We start from the raw sequence: 14460 nt of genomic DNA on the forward strand, positions 1-14460 counted from the left end.
CGAGCCTTCAGCCGTGCGAATCCCTTTCTTAATCATCGAATTCTAGTTATCAGTTGCGAGATTTCTGAAGGAGTAGCAAAGTTTGGCTTGGAAAAGATCAGGTAACTTCACGACCCAGTTTCATGTCTCATGCTTATGTTTGCTTTTATTATAGATTTTTTATTTTGTAATTGTGAGAACGTAAATCATAGCGATGAATTTTTTATATATAACAGTGACAATTGATAAAGGTATAATATCACAACAGTTCTTCTTCTTATTGTGCCATCCCCTAGCGGAGGTCAAGGCGATCTTTTCTTTGTCGTCCGCTACCCGGAACAGTTCAGTGGAGCTGCACTCGTACCAATCACGGAGGTTCTTAAGCCACGAAATGCAGCGCCTTCCTATTAATCTTTTCTTGAATGACAAGTTGGGAATGCTGTATTTTTGTCCTCTCATAATGTGGCCGCGGTACTGTGGTTTCCTGGTTTTGATACTACGTAGAACTTCTCGGTCCTTCCCCATTCGATTGAGAACTTCAACATTTGTCACCTGGTCAGTCCAAGGAATTTTGAGGATGCGTCTATACAGCCACATCTCGAAAGCTTCAAGTCTCCGTGACATCTCTTGGTTTAGCGTCCAAACTTCCATACCATAGAAAAGAATTGAGAGAACATAACAACGTACCATACACAGTCTCAGACCCATGTACCTACATATTTAGATTGGGTCACACGTTCGATTGGTTCGCTGTGAATGACAAAATTTGTGTTGGTGTCTGGTGTCACTATTTTTGATACTAGTAATAGTATTATTTTCTTGAGGATCATTTTTAAACCATAAGAATTACTGACCTCATTAACCTTTTCTACCAGTTGATGTAAACTCTTTAATCTTTCAGCACAGTATCATCGGCATATTGTATATTGTTAATATGTTTGCCATTAACCGTAATACCCAACGATTCACCTTGTAAGGCTTCTTCAAAAATAGCTTCGGAGTACACGTTAAATAGCAGAGGGGACAATATATACCCCGGTCTTACACCGCGACGAATTTTTACCTCTCCACTGATTTCGTTTTCGATCTTAATATTCGCAACACACAACAGTGGGGTTTAAGTCATTTATATCGTATTATTATTATAAATAAAAATAATGCTGGATAATTTCCAAAACATTGGTAAGTAAGTATGTAATATACTTACGACAAACAATGCAATACATTTTTTAACGGCTATAATTTTTTTAGGCTTATGAGAAAAACCCTATTAAACAATATTATAATGTCATAATCATTGACTTAAAACATATGAAAAAGATTAATTAATACGATTGAAAAAGGTAAGCGTGAAACTATTCGTGAATTGTGTTCGTACTACATTGTTTACATATTGCATAATAACATTCAATATAATGACTTTATATTATTACGAACGTGAGTCGTTTTGTGTCTTTTTAGTTTACTAGATGTTCTACAAGAGTAATGACATTGGTCACATTTGAATAGGGTGTCATTAGAATTCGTCATTTTATGTCTTTTCATCGTACTAAAATATATACAAAAGTAAATTCATTGGTCACAATTAAACGGCATTTCATGTTACTAAATGTTGTACAAGTGTAATTACATTGATTACATTAAAATGGCTTTTCACCAGAATGAGTTATTTTGTGTAATTTTATGATACTAAATGTTATACAAGAATAATTACATTGGTCACATTTAAACGGCCTTTCACTAGAATGCGTCATTTTGTCTTTTCAACGTACTAGACATTATACTAGAGAATTTACATTTGTCACATTTATATGGTTTTTCACCAGAATGACTCATTTTGTGTAATTTCATGTTACTTAATTTTGTACAAGGGTAATTACATTGATCACATTGAAATGGCTTTTCACCAGAATGAGTCATTTTGTGTGTTTTCATCGTACCGGATTGTATACAAGAGTAATTACATTGGTCACATTTAAATGGCTTTTCACTGGAATGCGTCATTTTGTGTCTTTTCAACGCAATAGGCATTATACAAGAATATTTACATTGGTCACATTTATATGGTTTTTCACCAGAATGGGTCATTTTGTGTAATTTCTTCTTAGCAGATTTTATACACGAGTAATCACATTGCTCACATTTAAATGGTTTTTCACCAGAATGAATCATTTTGTGTACTTTCATGTTACTAGATGTTGTACAAGAGTAATTACATTGATCACATTGAATTGGCTTTTCACCAGAATGAGTCATTTTATGAGTTTTCATCGTACCGGATTGTATACAAGAGAAATTACATTGGTCACATTTAAATGGTTTTTCACTGGAATGCGTCATTTTGTGTCTATTCATGCCACATAATGTAATAGATGAGTATTTACATTGATCACATTTAAATGGCGTTTTACCAGAATGAGACATTTTGTGTATTTTCAACGTAACAGATGATATACAAGAGTAATTACATTGATCACATTTAAATGGCTTTTCACCAGTGTGAGTCATTTTGTGTCTATTCATATCACTTAATGTTATACAAGAGTATCTACACTGCTCACATGTAAATGGCTTTTCGCCAGAATGATTAATTTTGTATAGATTCTTAAAATTTGTTTGAATGCTTAAGCAATCAACAGGTACGAATAATTTGGGATCTATCAAGTTAGATTGTATATTCTTACACTTAGCAGTGCGACTGATTATATTTTCATTGGTTGCATATATCCCAAATTCTTTTTTAATGTCTTTACAGTCAATCTGTAATTCATCGTATGGCTCCTGTACTTCTAACATTTTCTTTGACAATCCGAGACTACCGAAATAGGTCACGTCAGTGGTTGCAGGAAGCAACTAAAACAAGTTGAAGTATAGCATTAACATAGGCAAACGACATAGGTAAATGAAAGAATAATTTTTAAAAAATCAAACATCTTAAAGTAAATATGTAGGAATCTTGACATGCTGGGAGGATCAAATTTAGACGAAGAAGTGTACTTTGATAAGTCGTAGCAGTCATTGTTGATTATTTTAAATAAATAGATTGATATATATATATGACTCCTTGGGTTGCAATCGGAATAAGAGCAACTAGGTTGAGGGAAATCATAATTCGTATTGAAAATGAGACCAAACATTATTTCGTAATTCGCTGCTTTCTACACATTAAGCAAGTCTACTATATAACCGACATGCAACATTGATCCTAAATCATAAATGTGCAGAACAAAACATTGTTGTAGATCAGTGTCTGCCAAACTGTGTGCCGCAAGAAGTCTCAGGGTGTGCCGCGAAGGAAAAAACCTCAAAACGGTTCATTTAAATTTTCTTCAATTTTAAATAAATTCAATATTTACATATTCAAATAAATGTTTGTCGCTGTGTCAGAGTGTTTCATACTGAAGTACTTTGGCTCTCAAAAGGAAAAGTACTACCACGATTTATCTCTTTGTGAGCAGAAATTATTTCTTTCTTAGATGTTGACAATATGGTTTATAATTTTCTTCACGAGGACGTGCGAAATGAAAGGAGTGAACGAAAATATCATTAAAATTACAGAAAAAATTAAATCTTTCGCTGACAAGTTAGAACTGCAGACCGACAATTTAAAAATTCACAGCTTGATTGCATCCTAGGTGTAGACGCATCCATGATACCATTTCACCTAAACTACTCCCAGCTACTCTTGAGTATTTATTTAGGAAGCTTGATTGAGAGGAAAAGGTGTTTCAATTAATGAGGAGCACCTCAGTCACCTGCGCTTTGCAGATGATATTGTTATACCTCTGACAAGACCCGACAGACCTCCAAGGTAGAATGCAAGAACTCACGGATGTCAGTCAAACGGTCGGCCTGAAGATAAACGTCTCAAAGAGAAAAGTGATGAGGAACTGTTTTTAGGACCCTGCGATTATCTGTATTAATGGCACCCAACTCGAGCAAGTCAGCAGCTACGTCTATCTCGGACAGCAGGTGACCATCGACGGAAGCATGCACGATTAAATTGCTCGAAGAGCAAGGCTGGGATGGAGTGCTTTCGGACGCCTGAATAGTATCTTCAAAAGTAACCTACCTTTATGTCTTAAGCGTAGGGTGTTCAACCAATGTGTGCTATCCTTGCTCACGTATGGCTGCGAGACGTGGATCCTCAACACGAGAGGTGCCCAAAGGCTAAGAGTCGCACAGCAAGGCATGGAGAGTTGTATGTTGTGCATCACGCGAAAGGACCGTAAGAGAAACGAATGGGTTAGGAAGCAGACAGGAGTACACGATGTAATAAACGTTGCCAAACAGCTGAAATGGTGATGGGCGGGGCACATTGCTCGCCGAAAGGATGGCCGCTGGACAAATGCCGTCATCCAGTGGTACTCAAAGGGCACGAAACGGCCACAGGGTCGCCCTAAAAGCCGCTGGATTGACGAACTGGTAAAGTTCGGCGGAAATACGTGGTAGCGAACAACACAGAACCGAGAGAGTTGGAAGAATCTTGAAGAGGCCTTCATCCAACAGTGGATTGACCCTGGCTGATGCTGATATTAACATGACAGTATTTATAAAATTACAATATTAAGAGACATAATAACCATGCACATATATTGACATAATTAGGCGGTTTTTACAAAGTAATAATGATACATATTTTATTAAGATATGTACCTACATAAAACATTCTCCACTTTGATGTTGATTTAAAAAAAATCGTCAATGACTTTGAAATTGTTTACGTACTATGCGATTCATTGCCAGAATTAATAAGTTTTAAATAGTCTTCATTCGTAATATAGTTCGCTAACGGCCTCAAATACAAATGGGCTGGACATATAGCTCGAAGAAGGGGCAATCGTTGGACAAATATGGTCATTAAATGCAACCCAAGAGTAACAGAACGTCCGTAAGGTAGCCTTAGAGGCCGCTGGATCGATTAAATAATAAAGTTTTGCGGAAGTACGTGCCAACGCAACGCACAGAACAGAGAAGTGGGATCAGCTTGGAGAGGCCTCCATTCAGCAGTGGATAGATAGAGGCTGATGATGATGAAATAGTATATATTATTATGAATGCCAGCCCATTTATTCTATGAAAAGGGTGCTATCGGCGACTATCGAGGGTAGTTTATCATATTTACGTATTGAGATGGCTAATTGTTTTAATAAGTTAACCGTCTAAAGCTAAACTGTCAAAAGTAATATGTTTTAACAGCCCCTATTTTGGCTGTATTAGCTTTTAGAGCGAGATAGATATAATTGAAAGAGCCCAACAAATTTTATCTAAAGCAAATAAATTTACTTACCATAGTATGTGAAAAGGGGTGAATAGCGAAAACAAGTGAATGCTCCCACACAATCGGAATAGCTTTGGTGATGAACATACAAACTCTGGAGTGATAGTAGGTTTCAAATGTGATAAGTAATGAAAAGAAATCGGTGTGTATACTTATGTACGCGCGTTAGAATTTATACTTCTTTGGCATAACAAAACAAAAACAAAATGTGTGTTAAACTAGATTCTTTGACTAGCTCTTAATTATCTAGTTAAACTACACACTCAAAACCGCTTATTGGAACGCCGTTGGTTTATTTCTATAAATTTTAACTTATATTACTAAACTATATAATGGTTTCTCGATGTTTTTATTTTTAAAGTACTAACTGTCACTCTGGCGTTTACTCATTTGTTTACGTAGGGAATTGCAAATGGCCGACAATAATAAATTCGCTGCCTAGACAACGAATCAATTCTAAACTATAATGTTAAATTGTATAATCGTCACGATTGCAGTACCATACCGTGGCGTAAAGGTAGTGCGTTCGCTTGATAAGCGAACAATCGGTGGTTCGAATCCAATCGAGTGCGTTTTTTTTCGTGTGAAAAAATAAATTATCTGTTACATATCACACGCCAAAAATACACTCTGATCTGATTTCCCAAACGCGCCAAAAGAAGTATAATTTCAAAATTTTTAATAATATAGTAATCAGCTATCACACACAGGTACAACGATCAAATACTAAACTAATTCAAGTACTTATATGAATGTGGGTACCTAAATAGAGTTACCTCAATGAAGAGGTGACATAGTTATAGCTGATCCAGAATTGAGATAGAATGCAATTCGATTGTCGACTTCCGACAGAAGACGTCACCCAGGAGATGAAGTCTTTACATGTAAAATCGGACATACCTGTTGTGCTGGTCTGTAATCTGAATACGAGCATCCTGGTTGAGGATCTTCATCATAAAATGGGTTTACTGTATCTTCGATAAGCTCTCGCTTGACATCAACGAACCCACAGTCTTTCTCAGATTTTGCGGGGTACTGAAAGGAACATAATACTATAAGATCGCAATATAACATAGATAGTCTAGTTTAGCCCATGTATCGTTATATTATATTTGTTATTTGTAGGAGAATTGGAGTACCTATATTATGTTATTACTTATTAAAGAGAAGTTAGCGTACGTTTCCTTCACAGAGTTAAAAAATAATCACCTACCCATGTAATGCTTTTTATTCTAATACAATAACTTGAGTAGGTATAATATGCTATGATATAAGTAAGTTAAATACAATCACGAAATGTGTTTGAAAGTTAGCTATATTCGTTTTAAAACTCAGTATCTTTTAGTAAGATACACATATCCAGCAGCATAGATAGATTAATAGTGCCCGTGCACGTGTATGGATTTATTTGCAGCAATCATGATTATTTTAAACTATCGTGAAAATAGTTGTTTAAACGTAAAAGTGCTGTCTCTCTCCAATCTCATTCATCAAGAGTGAGCGAGACGCGATTTTATCATTTAACGGTAAAGAAATCGGTTCACCACAAAATGAGCGGTGAAGTTTGTTTTTTTGTCGCCCGGTTCGCCACTATCGTTCTACTGCGCTGGCGCAGATTTGTCGCATAAAAATTCAGAAGCTTTTCTGATTGATGCATGCAATATTGCAACTTGCATGACAACTCGTGCATTTTCTTGTTATGGCCACGATAATATGTACTGTCAGCAGTAAATCCATGCACGTGTAAACGAGTTATACGCCTAGCATGTACTTACATAATGGTGAACAATTATTACTAAAATAAAATAATAATTGCTGCTGATTGAATGTTAGAGGGTAATTGATTCAACAAAATTTGAAACATTTTTAAATAGTTTGTTAAATATAAAAACATACTACTCATTTACTTCATACTGGTGTTTTGAAGTAGGTAGTATTTGACAGATTCTTAAAAAAACTAACCTCAAACTTGTAACCTGAATCATCAGCATTCTCTTGCTTTATGGTAGAGGCGTCCGGGACGTTTGGGTTCGTAATTATCGGTACTTCAAACCAAGGCTGCACTTGTACCAATAATTACGAACCCAAACGTCCCGGACGCCTCCACCATAAAGCAAGAGAATGCTGATGATTCAGGTTACAAGTTTGTGGTTAGTTTTTTTAAGAATCTGTCAAATACTACCAACTGCAAAACACCAGTATGAAGTAAATGGGTAGTATGTTTTTATATTTTACTACTACTATTTAATAATGTTTTCAAAGTTTGTTTAATCAATTACCCTCTAACATTCAATTCGACAGCAATTATCATTTTATTTTAGTATTAATTGTTCACCATTATGTAAGTACATGCTAGGCGTATAACTCGTTTACACGTGCATGGATTTACTGCTGACAGTACGTATTATCGCGGCCATAACAAGAAAATGCACGTATTGTCATGCAAGTTGAAATATTGCATGGATCAATCAAAAAAGTTTCTGAATTTTTATGCGACAAATCTGCGCCAGCGCAGTAGAACGATGGTGGCGAACCTGGCGACAAAAAAACAAACTTCATCGCTCATTTTGAGGTGAACCGGTTTCTTTACCGTGTAATGATAACATCGCGTTTTTACGCTGACAGTACGTATTATCGCGGCCATAACAAGAAAATGCACGTATTGTCATTCAAGTTGCAATATTGCATGCATCAATCAAAAAAGTTCGGAAGCTTCAGAATTTTTATACGACAAATCTGCGACAGCGCAATAGAACGATAGTGGCGAACCTGCCGGCAAAAAAAACTACACCGCCCATTTTGAGTTTAACCGATTTTTTTACCGTGAAATGATAACATCGCGTCTCGCTTACTCTTGATGAATGAGATTGGAGAGAGACACACTTTTATGTATAAACAATTGATGTTAAAAATAGTCACGATTACTGCAAATAAATCCATGCAAGTCTACAGGCGCTATTAACTTTTCCCTTACCATGACAAAAAATTACGCGCGTTCCCATGCTGCCCACTCAGTGGACTGATAGAAAATTGGCATTTTAGGGCATTTTAAAAGCTAATTGATTGCTTCAAAAGGTAAAGTATGTTTTTAAATACTGTTTAGTCATCGTTTAACATTTTATTCTGTGTATATTACATGCAATTATCTCTTAATCGTGTATAATATCGGACATCGATAAATGTACATCATAACCAAACCACGGCTTGTCTCGGTCTGTTTTAAATGAAACAACCAACATACGCTGCCATTTCACGGAGAGTGGGGGTGGCTAATTCATCCGAAGCGAACGAGGGAAGTTATTAGGTAGGATAACATCTGTGTGGACTTGCGTTATCACGTTCACCACATAAAATAATAGTTATAATTTTGCAATATCGATTCCCTATATAATTTTAAAACACTGTGATCTTATTGTATCATGTTATTAAGTATTTTTAAAAATCGTAATTTAAAACACATTAAAATAATATACTTACATAGGAATAATTAAACAAGAAAAATACTCCAATCTTATAGTTTCCACTAAATATATTTTAATATCATGCTTCTTATGGTGAAATAATACACATTAATAAATATTAATCACTACGCTACTTGAAGTTATACGCACGTATTAAGTATATACCTCTAAGACTATAGATATATCATACCTACTTTCAGATAATTTCCCTAGTATAACCTAGTATATAAAAAAATTACCTATAATTTTGCAATATCGATTCCCTGATTATAATCTATAATATAAAAATCAATATTTGTTTTATTAATACTTTCGACCGAAGGTACTTGATGGAATTTGAATTTAAATTCTAATGGATTCAAGCTCTGTACTATTCCATTTAAGTCGTTTTTTTCGACCCGGGTTTTGCCTTTCGGCATCTTCAGGCGTCGTGTACACTCACCAAAGGCAAACACACACTGACAACGAATACCCTTAACTCTACCTTATATAGTAAAGCAATACAATAAAGTAGGTAAAAACTCCATTACCTACCTATTTAGTCAGAAATTACAACAAAAAATACAATAAACAAATTATGAATAGCTGAAGTAAAAACCTAATTAGTAAAATCCCTCTCTTATTAATAACAATACACTGGACAGCATATTATTATAATAAATCGTCAAACCTAATAATAGGTAAAAATTCTTTATAACAGTAAAAATACTACACTCAAGAGGTGTAAATCGTCAATTCTAAGAATAAATAATTAATCGAGTTAACTAATGAGATTTTAGTCTTTAATAATACTCTTACAAGGTACCTACTTTCAAAACATTATTTTTTAACAAAAACAAAATTATACATATAAACTCGCTTAATATAATATATAACTCACCTATACCTATACTTTAATAATATGCTGTCCAGTGTATTGTTATTAATAAGAAATGGTTTTTACTAATTAGGTTTTTACTTCAGCTATTCATAATTTGTTTATTGTATTTTTTGTTGTAATTTCTGACTAAATAGGTAGGTAATGGAGTTTTTACCTACTTTATTGTATTGATTTACTATATAAGGTAGACTTAAGGGTGTTCGTTGTCAGTGTGTGTTTGCTTTTGGTGAGTGTACACGACGCCTGAAGATGCCGAATGGCGAAACCCGGGTCGCAAAAAACGACTTAAATGGAATAGTACAGATCTTGAATCCATTAGAATTTAAATTCAAATTCCATCAAGTACCTTCGGTCGAAAGTATTAATATAACAAAAATATCTTACTTTAGAGATGAATCTTTAACCACAGCACATGACAACACTCATTAAAGATGGTATTTGTTTTTATAATATAAATAATTTATAACAAACCAAATGGGAGACTTAAAATTTTATGTCAGGAGAAATATTGCTAGTTTCATGACTACTTGGTGCGATTTGCATTAAATGTCATTTACCTTTCTGTTTGTTGTGATTTCACAACTATTTTTTTTTGCTTAGATAGAACTTACGAAAGTGTTAACTGTCAAACTGAACTGTGATATTGCGCATACTTTTTGACATTTATGAACAATATTTAGACAGGCAACCATGAATAGAGTGACGATCGAGCACCGATTCCAAATTGTCAACATAATCTTTGACTTATGCGATGACGCTCATTTTTGACTAAACGGATTGGTTATTAATCAAAATTGGCGTATATGGAGTAAATCAAGATTTGGCGATAAATTGATTTTGAGAAATCGACCTGTCAATTGGCATTCAGGATTGTGCGATTTGACATCTCTGGATTATTTCCTGTGAGACTTCGTGAAGTCACTGTTATATGCTGATAAACCAGCAACATATATCGTATTGGAAGCCAACGTTTTCCGTGATATACAGCCAGCAGTTCTCGAATAAATGTAGTCCAAATTGGGCGCCCCGAATTTGCTTCACTGAGAATAGCTGTGGTGGCCACATGCCCGAAATCATTTACAAATGTTAATGCCATGAAGATATCGATCCATTGAACTTAAAAAAAACAACATTTGTAATTAAACATACCTGGTCTAATGGCTTGTATTGTAGATTAGAGCAGTAAGGTTGGTTTAATTCATCATTAACTTGGTAGATTGCATTCTCAAGAAATTTTTCTTTGATGATGACTCCCTCATCATTATTCTCATACTTAATCAGACCATTATCACACTTCTGGAAATAACATTATAAATATTATGTAATAGTATCATCATGCCGATTATCCTGAAGGGTCCCCCATAGCTCTTTCTTCAATAATTGGTCGCCAATGTATGACTTAATTTGGCAGGTGAATGTATAATAACGAACGACATTCCAATGCTATGGGCAATCCAACAAAATAGTGCACTCTTGCGGTCATACTTGTTTGTTTAAGTTCAATGAGGACTACATATTATTACAGATGGCTGGGTTAGTTTTTTAAAATGCATTAAGCCTAGCCTACACCAAAAATAAATAAATAAAAAGTATTCTTCCATCTATAAAATATCTATATCATATTATGGCTTGGTTTCGCAGGGTTTTTGTTAAGTTAACAAAAACAAGCATCAGTAATATATTTTAGTGTTAGTTAAATGAAAACAAAAACGTAGATACGAAGAAGTTTTGCGTGTACTATATTTATGTTGGATATTAGCAACCTATGTACACTCTTTGCCGCTGGATGATACCCATTTTGTATTACAAATAAAAAAATATATACTTAGGTATAGGATATGGATACCAATATACAATACAGATCAGATGACAATATACAATACATTATATACCTACCTAACAACAATAATCAAAAGAGCATGTATATAATATGAGTTACCTGTGAATCACTTGCAAACGTCGACGCATCAAACTTTTCATACAAGTGACTGCTTTGGTCGCATGGGAAAGCCACTTCATTGAAAGTCAGCGACGCATCGTGCATACGTTTATGGTACTTCAAAATGTGCGCAGATGAAAAAAAATTACAACACACGTTGCAAACAAAATTTCTAACGAAAAAAAAAGCTCTGTTCAATCCATGTCGCAGTTTACTCGATCATAAATGTCCATTCAGTATTTTGTTGCATTATTGGACACTGTTCGTAGCACTATACCTCATTTGAAGATACTGTTGCCTTTTGCTTCTTATTTGCGTACTGCTTCGTTCAAAAATTACCCTCGATTGAATAGGCACGTCAATGAGGTTTGATTGTTTCGCTACGCTCACGGAGACACCCTTAACCGATTCACTGTTGACCTATTTACTTATTAATTACCACATTTATATATCATGATAATTATATCTAATGACCAATTAATGCAAATAAGCCGTCGCGTTCTTAGGACTAAATGAGAACATAATCACTGCTGACGTTGACCTTTTAATTATCACGATTAGATAACACGTTAATTACCTATATCGAATGGCCAAGTACTCCAACCGCGCCAGTCGGGGTGTTAGCACTAAATGAGGTGAGGCCGGTTCGGATCAGGCGAGAAGTTTAGTAACTAAACGTGTACGAACAGACAAATTCAGTCGAGTACTTTAGTAAAATCATTTAGTCGAGTCTATTCATTGTTGTAATTTATCGGTCGAGTAGCGACCCCAAACCACCTTTCACTAAATACCAAAGTGATGATATCGAATCGAACTCTATGCATAAAAATGTGGGTGGAATCATGAGACAATACGACCAAAATCGGTTTATTGTTCGCATATGGTTAATAATGAATAATAGGTATCGGTTACTTCGCTATAATATAACTACCTAATTTTAGTGAACTCCAACTGTGTAGGTACATGTCTAAAGATTAATATGAATATCTCACGATATATAAATGCAGAAGAATCTCAATTTTTCTTAATCCTAAAAATATTATATTGTTCATAAGTAACGCAATATTATGTAGAGAAAATGACATAGGTACGGAATATAATAAATGACTATCATTTTAGGTTAGGTCCGGTCTGGACAGTTATTACTTTGACAGATCGTGAGAAGTGGTTTGACGTTTCAGATTTTATGACTTTTGGCGGTCAGAAAATGGTTTGAATTTTGCTGGTACAGTGAACTAAACGTTAAATCTTAAACTATTCCGGTTTAGCTGGAACGCCTAAATGTATGTTGTCATGCAGCATGGTAGATAATTTAGTAAAATTTGAGGCTAACATTAAATTGTTACAAAAAGTTTTGAAAATAGAATTATTGGTCTATTCTCACCCCATTTCACGTAGATATTGCTTCTGTTTATGGTATTTTTTGGCTGTAAGTAGTTTTTTTATAGACAGTAGGCTTAGGTACCTTGTATTAACTACCTAAAAAGGATTAATTTTTAATATATTTTATATAATCATAAATATAATAATAAATGATGTATAAAACACCATTTTTAAATAAACTTACGTGATTTGACAAAAGATTTATATACCTACTCAATACTGTCTCATAATATCTGTTTTAGCAATCGCCAATAACTCGAATCTACTCCGCAATCAATAAAGGAAACATGTTTGACCGAATTATAATATAATAGTTTTTTATGAAGTTTCAAAGATGCCTTACAAATTGAAACCTTCAATATAAGACGGCATCAAGGGAAGAAAACGGCACATATACCTACGTACAATTGAACGTACCTGATGTATTGGCCTGTAATCTGAATACGAACAACCTTGATGAGGATCTTCATCGTCATATAATGAGTGTGATATATCTTCAATAATCTCGCGCTTGATGACAGCTGGTTGATTATCGGATGTTTTATCAGAGAGGGCCGCCATAAGGTACTGAAAAAAGTATTATTATATTTTCTAAACACTCACTTCACTTCAGTTCACGTAAAGTCAGAACGATGTATAATAATTAAATTTAACATGGATTAGTAGATAATCTAACCTATATCACAGCAGTATCATGGCTGTCAAATTGTAAAAACATGTAATTTTTTGAAAAAAAGTTCAATATCACTTTATGTTTATACATAGTTTGTAAAAAAGCCACTGTTTATATTATTAAACCAATCATTGTTATTATCAATCTAATGTTATTTTAAAATATTTTAGTTTCCAAAAACTAACCTCGAAATTGCAACTTGAAACGTCCGCATTCTCTTGCGTTACAATAGTGCGAGGTAGATAAGTTCGAAACGCTGAGCGAGTAGGACGTACATTGTGTTGTACCGCGCCTCGTTAGTGAACCATTATCATTACCAATTTTAATAGTGCCAATATAACTGTTAACAACTAATGACAATTGAATAAATTTAAAGCTAAAATTTATATCGCAGTGCAAACATCAAGCAAAACTACTTACGTGATAGTGTAATTAAGCAATCAGTGTTAATCTGCAATTAAGTGTTAGTGCTGTTGTGAATGTTGGTTCATTAAATGTCAATAATTTAATACTTAATGAGAAGTAGCAGTCGAACAACAGGGGTTATCAACTTCACTGAGAAAGGTCTCACACTCGAATACGCATAAAAAAAAATGAGTGACACCGAACTGAAGAAGCGGCGTTCTCCACGACGCCGACTCATAAATAGCGACACCCGGGATGACTCTTCTTCATCGAGGGAAGACTCACCATTCACCCCCAGTACGCTTCTTAAGAGAACACCAACCTATTCAGAACCAAACAGTACCAAGATATGCTCAAAAATAAATTCCACTGAACTGCTGAATCAAGCAAATGGGCTGTTTATTTCCATCAAGGAAGCACTGGCTGCTCTGTCGACTAAAAACCTAAAGGAACAAAAAA

The sequence above is a fragment of the Rhyacophila brunnea genome, unplaced genomic scaffold, assembly GCF_057557595.1.
Source record: "Rhyacophila brunnea isolate RB1 unplaced genomic scaffold, BYU_Rbru_1.0 scaffold_13, whole genome shotgun sequence".
Lineage (NCBI taxonomy): Eukaryota > Metazoa > Arthropoda > Insecta > Trichoptera > Rhyacophilidae > Rhyacophila > Rhyacophila brunnea.